The 12,563-nt window shown below is 44.1% G+C and overlaps 1 long non-coding RNA gene across 2 annotated transcripts in view; it reads left to right on the forward strand.

The window, feature by feature from the left end:
- The first annotated feature begins 1,332 nt into the window (after positions 1-1,332).
- Positions 1,333-12,563, forward strand: part of LOC108639948 — a 25,021-nt gene continuing 13,790 nt past the window's right edge. For both annotated transcript variants that reach the window (XR_001920846.3, XR_001920847.3), the window contains exons 1-2: positions 1,333-1,452; positions 6,793-6,894. This is a non-coding gene — a long non-coding RNA (uncharacterized LOC108639948). The remainder of the gene's footprint in view (positions 1,453-6,792; positions 6,895-12,563) is intronic.

Genomic DNA, 12,563 nt, shown 5'->3' on the forward strand with positions numbered 1-12,563 from the left:
GTTTCCTGTACAGTGCTGTACAGGAGTGTGTGTTTTTGTAACTGGGTGCCTGTTAGTTCTGACAAGAAGTACAGAAACAACTTGTGTTCTTTGCTCCTTGCAAGTCGTTCTGTTTCCTTCAGGCCTCTTCAGCTGAAATTAAATATGTGTGTTAATACTGATCTCTCTTGGACCTTGCACTTACATTGGTAGCCTGCTCAAAGCAGCCATGTCATTGAGGTGTTTTCCTACTTGGGAATTAATCACAGCTTTTGTGGCAACGTTTTCTTGAGTGTCTCTTCGGGTGGGCCTGGCCTTGCCAGCTCACCTCAGGCATGTCATTCAGCACCATGGAAATCAGAATGGAGCTTTTGGATTCCTTTGCACTGAGAGTTGCCTTAATTTTGCAGTTTTTAATTTTCAATTAGCAATAACTATTTCCTCAAGCATATGACTTCTAATTTTCATTATGAGGTTTAGTTTGTGTAGTGGTTGTACCAAGAAAAAAAGACTACAATACTGCTGAATACAAAATAAGATATTTGTGTAGTCTAGTAGAAGACTTGGCCTCTCAAGCCTCTCCTGGGTGACATTATTCTGCCTGATCTGAATGTATCCTGTAAAGAGGTGGGACAGATGTTAGTTCACTGTGGAAATACACCTGGCATTCCACTCCTTGCTCCCTCTCAGACCCAGATTATGGGTCCTCAGGAGGGTTTGTTCAGGATTCTGGAGCTGCCATGGGACCAGATGATACTGAAGCCCTGCTCATTTGCAGCAATACTCAGTGTTCCTGCTGGAGTCTCCAGGGTTATACAGAGCTCTGTGCTTGTCTGCTTTGGCTATTTTTAAACTTTTCTGCCTTCTCACCTTAATGACTTGCTAGGAGAGCACTGTGAACCCCAACAAAGGCTTTTTGGAAAACTTCGTAGAAGAGGTTTAGTGCTGGATTTTCTTTTTTCATGTTCCTTCATAAAGTGTGATGTTAGAACACCGTATTCATGTCTGGTGGGCCTGAACAGTTGATGATATAAAATACCTGACCCAAATATTTTTATCAAGGAGAGAGCTTGATATTAAAAATATCCATGGGAAAAGCAGGTAAATTGTCATAAGGTTGAATGGGAACACAATGCTGAGGCAAAATGAAAGGAGTGATGGTGGGGAGTAAAAAAAAACTTCTCTTATTCCAGGTGTGGAGTAAAGAGGGAGGAGATTTGCTGTGGAGAAATAAAGACATCTGAAGAAGTGGTGAGAAAGAGTATGGGCACAGTATATAGTGCTCAAACCAAAGCATGAAAGGAAAGCTGACCTCAAAGCCAGGCTGCGGACTGTTCCCCTCCAAGTTACAAAATGAAGTAATGGTTTTAATTTTGTTTTGTTTTCTTTGCTTAAATAAACAGGAGGATCAGCACTGGAACATTAAATGCCATGTAGAAGTGGTGCTGTTGAGCCTTTGGCTGAAGTTTCATGGTAAGTTATCACTGCTCCTGGAAGATTGAACCCATCCCTTCCCCTTGGGCAGTGCTGGCATGAAGATGGCTGTGCCATGGACTGAAGAGCTCAGCTGGGCTAAAGTGAGGCGGCAAAGGAATTAATGGGCGGTTTTCAACCCATCAGAGTTTCCTGGTTGATCCCACTGTGTGTCCCCTCACATGCGCAGGGCTGGCCGAGGGACACGGGCGGTGATGGGATGAGCAGAACGCTTCCATCACCAGCGCCGGCTTATGCAGCTTTAGTGTCCGTGCAATTACAGTTTGACTAAGGAACACCTGTCACCCCCTAGTTTCACCACAGCTGCGGTGTGTTCAGCGGGATTTGTTTCAGGCCCCAGCGCGGAGGCCGGACGGGCCCTGCGGGGCCCTCGGGGCGGGCGCGGGGCGCCATCTTGGCGCGGGCAGCGCTGCGGGGCAGTGACGCCAGGTGGCGCCGGGGCGCGCGCGGCCGCCCGGGACGGGCGGGAGGGTCTGAGGGGAGAGGCGTGAGGGGAGGCACCGGCACACACGGATAGCCGCGGGCAGCGGAGGGCAGGCACCAACACACCCCCGCGGGGAGGGCAGGCACCGACACACACAGCACGGGGGGCAACCACGGTAGGGGAGGGTGTAGAGCATCCTTAGGAGGAGCGGCTGAGGGCTCTCGGTGTGTTCAGCCCGGAGAAGGGGAGGCTGAGGTCGGACCTCACCGGGGTTTGCAGCTTCCTCACGAGGGGAAGCGGAGGGACAGCACCCATTCCTGCTCTGTGGAGACAGGACCTGAATGGCCTGAAGCTGTGTCAGGGGAAGGTTAGGCTGGATATCAGGAAACTGTTCTGCCCCAGAGGATAGTCGGACACTGAACAGGCTCCCCAGGGCAGTGGTCACGGCCCCAAATCTGACAGAGCTCAGGGAGTGTTTGGACAACGCTCTCGTGGACAGGGTGGGATTGTTGGGGTGTCTGTGCAGGGCCAGGAGTTGTACTGGATGACCCTTGTGGTTCCCTCCCAACTCATGATATTCTGTGATATCTCCAAGGCAGGTGCCAGACTTTTTGGTGGTGCCCAGTGACAGGATGAGGAGCAATGACCGTAAACTAAAACACAAGTTCCACCTCAACTTGAGGAAGAAATTCTTCCCATGAGGGTGGCAGAGCCTTAGAACAGCTCCCCAGGGCTGAAATGGAGTCTCCCTCCCTGGAGACATTCCAAACCCACTAGGACATGTTCCTGTGTCACCTGCTCTGGGTGACCCTGCCTTGGTGGAGGGGTTGGACTGGACGATCTCCAGAGGGCTCTTCCAACCCCAACTATTCTGGGATTCTGTAGACAACCACCATTCTCCATGGGCGTCTCTGGTACCTCATGGTGTTAGGAAGCCTTCAGAGGAAGCTATTCTGGTGCTGCCCCAGCATTCAGAGGCAGTGGCTCTGCCTGGTTCATGTGTGTTATGGTAACAGGCACAGCCACCAATGGCACAAGGTGGTGGTGCCCATCAAGAGCCTGCGGTCAGAATGGGAGGTAGAAGTTCATCCTGGTGGAGTAGCTGAGTGGGGGGTACAACATTTGTAGCACACTGATTATTTTCCCCATTGTCACCGCCTAATTGTGGGGGTGAACCATTCAGAGCAAGAGATCTGCGTTGCTATTCAGCTATTTTTGACTTCTATCCGAGCCTCTATCAGTCTCTGACTTTGTCATGGGCATGTCTTGCTCATGGAAAGGAGGCATTGTTGCTTCCAGAGGAAATGACATAAAGTGGAAAGAAACAAAAGCTTGGCTGCTCACATCTCACATGGTTAGCAGGGGACTTCAGAGAAGAGCTGCCTTGTAAGAATGGCTCAGTGTTAGTGGCTGCTGGAGCAGCTCTTTTTCCATTCATCTTTTGACAAAAATAGCTGGAAAGGAGCACGTGAACCTCAGAGTCTATTTTTTGATTTGCCTTTGGATTCTCTAGTACAGCACATCTAGTCTGTGCAAAATGTAGAACACAAGAGATTGGTTTCTTCAGCCAAAAGTCCCTTGAGTTCATTCCTGAAAGGTAGTGATTGCTTCAGTGATACAGCATCACTTGCTCAAAGCCAGGGCTTTGAATCAATAGCTCTTGACTGCTGATTGTGTTCTGTCTCATTTACTATTACCTTCCTTCACTCAATTCTTCTGTTTGGGAGCTTATGCTAAGTTTTTTTTTATGTTCCTCACTCGTTTTCCCATTGGCCAGTCATGCACCTCACATTTCTGACTCTGGTGTAGAGAAGGTGGTTGGCTTGTTCAGATGGATCCTGTGAGCTTTTAAACCTCTTGTGAGACTTCTTTTGCCAGCCTTTCCTACCCCAGCCTCCTGTATATGCTGTTCTCCTGTTGTTTCCATGGGTCAGTGCTGGTTACCTTTTGAGATAGGGTTCTTTGTGCTTCTTGTGTACCTTAAAGCAAGATTGGAAAAGATACCTACTCAGACATGTACAGCTGGTTTAGTGTGGAAATTCCCTGTTTCCATTTCTCTGGCCCTTGGTCCTTGAAGAGGATTTGCAGGTAGATACAAAATCTACTTGTATTGATACTTTTTTTATTTTAATGCATGTTTTGATCATCCAGCATACTCACAGTTACAGAACCACAGGGGAGTGGTTCTCAAGCCACTGAACTTTGGGCAGAACTTGCTCCATGATATACTTATAAATCCTGCTTTGTGATGGTTCCCCAGAGCAGCTGCTGACGGCTCATCTTTGTCTCATGGTGCTTTCAGAACCTGCTCCCTGAGGCCCTGTGTGTGAAACCTGGTGTCATCACTGTGAAAAGAGAGGAAGAAGGGTTTTTTTGGGTCACTATGTCTGGGGTTTGCTCACTTCCAAACAAACCAACCTCTTCCAAACAAACCTCTTCTCTCTTCTCACTGCTGAGCTGTTCAGTTTACAGTGCTTACTTTTTCTTATGAGCCTTTTATGTTAACATGGGATCCAAGACTGAGAAAGAATATAGATAAATCCTTTCCAAAAAGTCCCTGTGACAACTAGGATTTGCACAGTGTCTTTCACTTATGGCTCTCACTACTTTTTTTTCCTTTTCCTGAAAAAATAAGAGTTTCTAAAAAATATAAAACAACAGAAATCTGTGCTTGGTTAAGTGGTTTAGCCTGCCCTGCATCAGCGTGCTGGCCCTGGTTTGTGTTCTCATTCATCGTTCTTACTCTGCTGGTGCTGCCTCCAGACTGACATCAGTGCTGTTGGTTTACCACCTCCCTGGGCTTGGTCTTGCTGATTTGAGTTAGAAGACCAAACTCAGTCAAACCTTCCCTCCTCTCTCCTTGCCTAGTAAAGTCTAGGAAGAGGAATATCCTTTTTTTCCCATGGACTGCTATGCTCTGGTGCTTATACTGAGCACTTGACTAAATCTGTGGTAAGATAAAGTAAAATACATTGCACGAGGGGAAATAAATCTTGTTTTATAGTTGGGGGTTCAGGGCAGTCCTGCTCTCTCTGGCTCATGAGAGGTTGCTGTACCAAGAGAATAATTTTCCTTTGTCATGCACTGGCTCCTCTCGAACTCGCTGTCGCTGTGGTTCTGCAAACTGCTGCACAACAGCTCTTCATGAATCATATTTGCATATCATTTCCCCTCAGCACAGGCTGCTGCTGGCAGATCAGCTCTCTTGTGTCTTGTATTGGTGGTTTTCTTTCACCCTGGAAGAAAGATGGTTTAAATTTGTTCCATGTCTGCTCTGACACTGTGGTGGTAGTTTCTGTACTGGCTCTGTGCACCAGAGCTCTGGCTCTGCCCCAGACTCTGGTTCATAGTTGCATTAGTTATCAGAATCATTACAGTAGCATTTCACGATAAGAGTGGCTTTTTCCAGGTCCTTTCTGAGACCAGTGTGAGCAAGTAAGTTTGTACCTTCTCTCTGGAAATTCCAGGCTCAGATTTTAACCTGGATTTGTTTGCCTGAATATGAACCTGACCTCAGACGACCAATCTGTTCTTCACATGTGCTTTATGATAGAGTTTTTCTGCCCCCCATGGACCCAAATGAATTCAACAGAACAAACCTGGAATCCATCTGCTTCATCTCCTCTGTTATGGGTTAATTCTGTATTTTATTTTACACTAGGAAATATCAGTGTGGCTCCATTGACAGAGATCCTGTTGGACACAAGGGACAGACTGTAAAGGTCCCAGGGAGTGTCTGGGGCTGCAGTCATGTCACTGCTGGGGAGGTGGCCAGTGTACATTTGGGGGCTGCAGTGCTGAGACCAGGAGTGCAGGAGACACTATTGGTTTGTTTGCAGTAGAAAGCTGCTACTGTTTGATATGTCTGTTTGATCTCCTATTGCAGAACACTCAGAGCACTATAAAAACACTTGATCTGCATATACTCATTCTGGTAATAAAAGTACCATAAAATCTTACTATGAGTAATTTTATATGTATATTACTTCATTTATACTTAGTTTTTAAAAGATGACTTCTTAAAAAAAAACCACACACAAATGAGACATGATCATCAGTAAAATGTCTAAGTACCTGTTAGAGTTTATAAAGCATGGTCCATGGATTAAATGATCTACAGCAGTCATTTATGCTTTATTTGGGTTTCTAGATTAAATCTGAAAATGCCCAGAAAATTCCCTGCACTATTAGCCCGATGCCAGGTTCTCTCCTTTCTAGCTAAAAGATCTTTATTTTTTCCTATGAGGTTAAGGGAAGAGTATCTTCTAGGTCAGTCACCAGGACAAAAATCTCAGCTGAAGTGATCCTCATTCCTCTGTATTCTTAAAGTCTATGAAAATCATAGCACAGCTTTAATCCTGAGTGAACCAAGACCTCCTCTACTCCACTGCAGCTGAGAAAGAAAACTTGTATAGAAGTGGGCTCTACTGCCTCTCATTTCTCTTGTCAGTGTTGCTGCCCTGTTTTACAGGTTAGAATAACTTTTTGGGTGTTCTGGGGAGGTTTTCTTGGTTTTGCTTTTATCTTTCCCTTCAGAGAGTTATTCTCAGTTCTTGGCTTATCCATCACTTTTGGCCTGTACATTACAAGAGCTGCAGTGCTGTTTGGAGATGTATCTTGCTGCCACTGAGCAAAGCACTGGCAGGTGTTATATAGGAAACTGGGTAATTCTTGCTAATACAACTCTTGGCAGGACTTCAGATAAGGTTCAGGCTCTCCTGTGGATGCCAGAAACAGGCTTGGTTGTAGTAGGTAACAAAAGAAAATGTTTATTATATTAGGCCCTTGTGATAACTTTCTGAATAGGTGTATTTTGAAGTATTCACATGAAAAAACCAGTGTAGTGTTTATCTTCAGGCTTCATCCTCATGTGAGTTACTTTTTTTTTCATGCAGATCAGAAGTGATATGTCAGAGACTCTGGATGAGACCATTCCACTCATTAAAGACAAGGTGCTGGAGAGGAACCACATCTGTGCCAAAGTTGATAAACTTGAGGTTTGTTCACTAGAAAATTTACATCCTTCTCTTTATATGTTTATGGGTTAACTGTCTAGGATTTTATAAGGAGCACTCAGATGTTTATGGCCCTCTACTGTCTTGTGTTTGTTTTTAAATCAGTGTGTTTACCCATGGTTCAGCACATGTAAGTGTTTATGGTTTTGGAACATCACTGAGTAATTTATTGCTGTGGATTCTACAATTAAAAATGGTAGATGAAAAGCATTAGTTGTGGTTTCAATGTTAATAATTATGCTAATAATGTTGATCTGTTTTATGACCTGAAGGAGTACGTGTGAAACCATTTGTAACCAAAAATTCAAGTCTCACATGCAGTGCAGATGTACCCATCTTAAACTGCTGGGTGTTGTCCCATGCCATAGCAGAGATCTCTGAGCTGCCCTGTTCTGCTGTGCCTGCTCCAGTGTTTGTTGCAGTGTGACTCCCTGTCTGCCCTCCCCATGCTTAGTGAACACTGTGGTAACATTTGTGTCAACTGAGGGCCAGTGTGCCTCTGGGAGGAGTGGATGAAAACATGAGCAGAGAAATTGTGTCATGTTTAAAACCAGTTTTAACTGACTGGAAGTGAAACCAAGTGGCTGTGCCAAATCTGTTTGCGGCTGTCCATCCCTTCCCCCTGTTCTGTGGGACACCATTGCAGAGGTGCCCCTTCAGCATCTCTTGCCAGGGGAAAATTAAGACTATCCTGACAATATCTGTAGGTGAGTTTGCATTGTAATCATAGTGTCCAACTTGGGTATCTTCTCTCTATAGCCTTGATCAGGCAGGGTAAAAAAGTTTGAGTGCCCCTCTCTGAACAGTGTGTGTATTTATTTCAGCTACAATTTTTCCTCTTCTAATTAAACAAGGATGCCATTCTAAATGCAAGGGAAATCTCCTTCTCAGTGTTCTGCAATTGGATTTCAAAAGCTTATAATTTTTTTTCATCTCTCACTGTGGTTTTTTGGGTATTCAGAGATTTGTTTCATAAACACTTCCAGTGCACAGTAACGCTGGGAGAGGGATCTGATCCATAGGAGAAAAGTGAGTAACCAGGATTCACTCTTTGTGTTTGGAATATCCAGAGGTGGGCTGAGAAGAAAGGACCTTGTACTAAATATAAATTACAAACATGCCTGGGTAAGTGTGACGGGTTCTAAGAATATAAAACCTCCAGAGGGAACAGAGCAGAGGAAGGAACTTTCTCTTGTGAAGTTTCTCTGTGGGAGAAAAGCTTTTCTGCTGTAAAGCTTGAACTTTGTATGGAAGAAACTGTGATTTCAAATCTTTTTATTCAAAGATGTTATCTGTGCCCTGGCTGAATGGGGTGCAGCAATCTTAGAGAAAGGACAGGAAATCTATTTTAGAAAACTTCAGCATGTGGAGTTTAAAGAAAACACCAGTATCTCCCAATGGAAGAAAGCTGAACGTTAGCAACCCTTGCTGTTTTGCAGCTTGTGATAGTTGGTGTTTTCTTAAAGCTAGACATTTTCTTTCAATGTCATTGGCTGAAAATCTTGTCAAATATTTATTTTTAGCTTAATTTTTAACCCTTGTATAATTTCAGGGAAAGGCTTATAAAATCATAACCTCCAAAAAATCTCTTTTGAAGAAAAAGTGCACATTTGTTGGATAACTTTTCTGGAGGCTTTTTACTGTGTATTTCTTTCTCCTGATGTTGTAATCTGTACAACAACAGCTGCTTATCTGAGGTGGGGTTTGCTGTCTTGTCTGGGCTGAGGTGCTGGCTAATGGTTTTTCCTGGTACCTGGGGTAGAGTCTGAGAAATGGAAGTGGGAAATTGATAGTGGAATATGAAGCATTCTCTGTGTTACTTTATTGGTTTGGCTGAGCTCAGTAATGAGCAGAAATTATTGATGAGTTAGACTGAGAGACCTGTACTTAAGTCCTTTCCAGTGGCTGCTGGTGTAAAGTGTGGATGTGGAATCCCAGCCCTCTGGCTGCAGTCTCCATAGTCTGATAGGAGATTGATTCTCAGAGAGAAGAAAGCTCAGGAGGAGTAAGGAGCTGTGTAGAGTTTGTTTTGCTCTGTGTAGAAGACATCAAACTGTGTCTTATCAAAAATAAATCATGGGAATAAGAAATCTTTCCTATACTGAGACTTTGCATTTTTTAACTTTTGCAGATCAGCCTTCAAATGTAACTTGATGTAGGTGTCAGCCTCACTCTTTGCTATATATTAGCAGTTCCTCTTCTCGAGGACTCCAAAGCAGCACATATTGGAATTTCTGTTACTGACAATGTGTGATCACATATATGTCACGCTACTTCTTTGTGTCCTAATTTACCTCACAAGATAATGTTTGGTGTTTCCAAAGTGCTATGAGATTTTTCTGACAGCCTTGAAGAAAAATATTTGTTAAATTAATACTCAGCCATAGCAGATGGGAAAGATGAGAGGAGAGAAAATAGAGCAGAGTATTTCAAAACTGGGGGTGTACTATGTTCATATTTAAAACTCATTAATTTTCAAGTGCTGAATGCTACAAGCCATTTTCTTAATAATGGAGAAAATAAAAAAGTCTGGCGCGTGCTAAAATATTTGATGTTAAGGACTTTGGGGGTTTGTTCAGCTTATTTTACCTGCAGCTCTGCTTGAAGTTAATCCAGCCCCTTTCTGACTTGGACTGATGCATTAACTGGTTTGGCAGCCCCAAAAAGGTCACACTGGTTCTGTGTTGAGAAAATGAACACTTGAAAATGGGAACATTCAGGGAGGGGATGCTGCAGGCCCAGAAGTCAAGATTTCAGCTGTCACAACACTGAGGCAGCTTGCAGTTTTTAAGTGGGCATGAGCAGAAGTCAAAATAAAAAATACAGCCTATTCCCACGTGAACCAGTTCTGTTGGATTGTACTTAGAGCAGGTGTAAAATGTCTTTGCACTAGACATTGTTAGACATGTCCTTGTCAGACTGTGCAGAGCAGGACAGCACAGTGACACCTCCATGCAGCTCCTGTGCTGAGTTGCAGACACAGCCATGGGGGGACGTGGCAGTGTCACCACTGCTCTCTGGGGAGAGTTGGGGCAAAGGAGCTCTTGTATAAACAGGTACCACTTTGGGGGGAAATCAGCTTTTAATTGAGCCATTGTGTTGCAATGGCAGAAAAAAACCCCCATTTTCTCATTTATTTGCAGCAAAGAAGTTAAAATAACAATCCAGATTCCCTTTTTTAATCAGTGCTAAGATTGGCTTCTGACTTCCTGTTCTCTAATGGGAGGGATTAGGCCCTTTATGTTTTGAAAGAGATGGAGCCAATTCCTGTTGCAAAATTCCAGTACTGAGATCAAATGAATGAATAAAAACACTTAGGAAAAACTTGATTCGTCAGAAAGGCACCTTCATTAGTGCACTCATCACTTCTCTGTCATAGGAATTGTCTTCAAGCCATAATTGCATCTCACTGACAAAGGTTTCTGGCTACATATGTAAAGATTTGTAAAATGCTGCCTTTCTGTAAACTGGTCTGGTCTGTGCCAGCGAGCAGGAACCAGAGCTCCTCCTCCGAGTCAGTGCCAGGGACTATTGGTTAGTTCAGCTCGAAATGCTCTCTGCAGTGCACGGTCACTGGGCTCTGGGAAGGCAGGGAAACATCCTCCTTCAGCAGCGTTTTACATAACATTCCCTGTGCAGAGTTAGAGTGAATTACTCCCAGAGCAGGTATTGGCTGGCACCAGTCAATGGCAGGAACGTCTCCTCACCTCCCTTTTCACATTCCTGCACTCCTGCTGTAAGGATGGAAGTGGCTGCATGTGGCTGCCTGGGCAATGGGGATGGCTGCAGCTGGGTCAGCTTCCCTGTCTGTGCTTGCAGTTCTGTCCCTCCGAGCTCTGTGCTGTATTTATACTGTCAGACAGGGCTGGGTGTGCTCAGGGTTACCAAACAACACGTGTGAAATACTCACCCATCAGGGCTCCTGTTCATAAACCTGGGCTGTGCTGCTGTCAGCTCTTAAAAACCCCAAAGCAACAAAAGAATAGAAGCTAAACCTTGGCTGTTGTGTCTCTGGCATGAACACCCCAGGGCCAGCAGGGCATGTGCTGGGAAAGATGTTCTTGGGTCCCTTTCTCAGCAGAATCACCTGCCTGGATTTTTCTGGCAGCATCCCAGTTGCTTTGTTACAGGTGCTGTTTGTACAGCTGGTGTTAAGAGACATTAACCACGTTTCCCAAAATATTGCAATTCCCTTCCTAGAAAAGGATGACTCTGTTCCCTGTTTCAGGGTTTCCTTGGTTATGCTATTTTTCTCAGTTTATGCTCTACCAGCTACATATTAAATTCTAGCTGAATGTAAAATTCTAGTTAAATTAGATGAAGAAACACCCTGCAGATTGCATGATCTTTGGGGTTAAAGATCTCAAATGGACTTGTATACACTGAGAATTTATGTTCTTGCCAGCCATAGTTGTGGTGACCTTGTTGGGAACTTTGTTTTACCAAATTTCTGTGGGTTATTGTCTCCACAGCACGTTATGCTCTTCCACTTAGTGCTGCAACCATGCAATATATACTTTTGGAACAGTGTCCCACCAGAGGAATGTCTGTGGAAATTGTGGTCTCAGTGTGACAAAAGCAAAAACTTCTGTGTTTATTTTGTTCCTATTTTTAATTCTGCACAGAAAAAGAAAAAAAAATTAACCTTTAAAATTATTATCTGTTTATAAACATTTTGCTTAAAAAAAAAAGTTCATAATTTATACTTGGGGATCAACGGGGGTTGAAAATCACTGCAACTGTCTTCATGCAAGCTGTTCTGTCTTTGAGCTTCCAGTTTAATGTATGCAGTCTGCCACGTTAATTCTTGAAGTAGCTCTTAAGTGGGAGGCTGTAAAAGGGGTGATCTTGGACCAATATACTTTTGAAAATAGGAACTTGAACGTTGCAGAGGAGACACTCGTCTGGTTCCTCGTGTCAAAACGGTCTCAAGTAAATAAGCAATTTTAGAGTAGTCTTCAAAATTGTGAAAGGGGTTAGTAAAATCTCTGCAACTCTTTGTAGTACAGGGAAAGCTACTCATAAAGTGAATTCAAGTATCTGGAAAAGGGCAGTAAGGAAGGAATGGAGGGTAGTGATACTTAACCCTATGGGTTTCATTGATGTGGCAGTGAGTGAGGTGTTGGAAATGCAAAGTGAGTTCAAGAAACACCTGAGCTCCTTTGTTCAGAGTGAAGAGCTTGACTGGAAGTAAAATGGCTCAACTTTGGAGCATGAAGGATCTGGGAACAGATGAGGGGTTTTTCACTATAAAGAATACCTTTTGTTCAAGTATTTGTGGCATGAATTTGTCCTGCTAGTGTCCTTTTTTTCAGAAGGACACACTGAATGTCAAATGAAACATCACCTTGGTCAAAGCTAAAACAAAGCTTCTACCATCTTGTCTTGGCATCCCCTAAGTCCCAGGCACAACTTTGGGGCAAAATGTTGACATTCCCTAGTTTTCCAGGCGGTAAGAAGTAAGTGGGTTTTACTTTCAAGCTGATTTTTGAAAAGAATGAGTTTAACCATTGCCTGTTTGTCAAAACGGAGCACATTCCATCACCGGCCTCATCCCTGCCGGCCGGTCCCTTTTCCGTGGCCTCGGGCACTCCGGGTTGGTGTCGTGGTGCTGAGGAGAAGGCGCTTTGCTGCTCCGCAGCTTCCGAGTG

The sequence above is a fragment of the Manacus vitellinus genome, unplaced genomic scaffold (genome assembly GCF_001715985.3).
Source record: "Manacus vitellinus isolate BGI_N305 unplaced genomic scaffold, ASM171598v3 scaffold_26_pilon, whole genome shotgun sequence".
Lineage (NCBI taxonomy): Eukaryota > Metazoa > Chordata > Aves > Passeriformes > Pipridae > Manacus > Manacus vitellinus.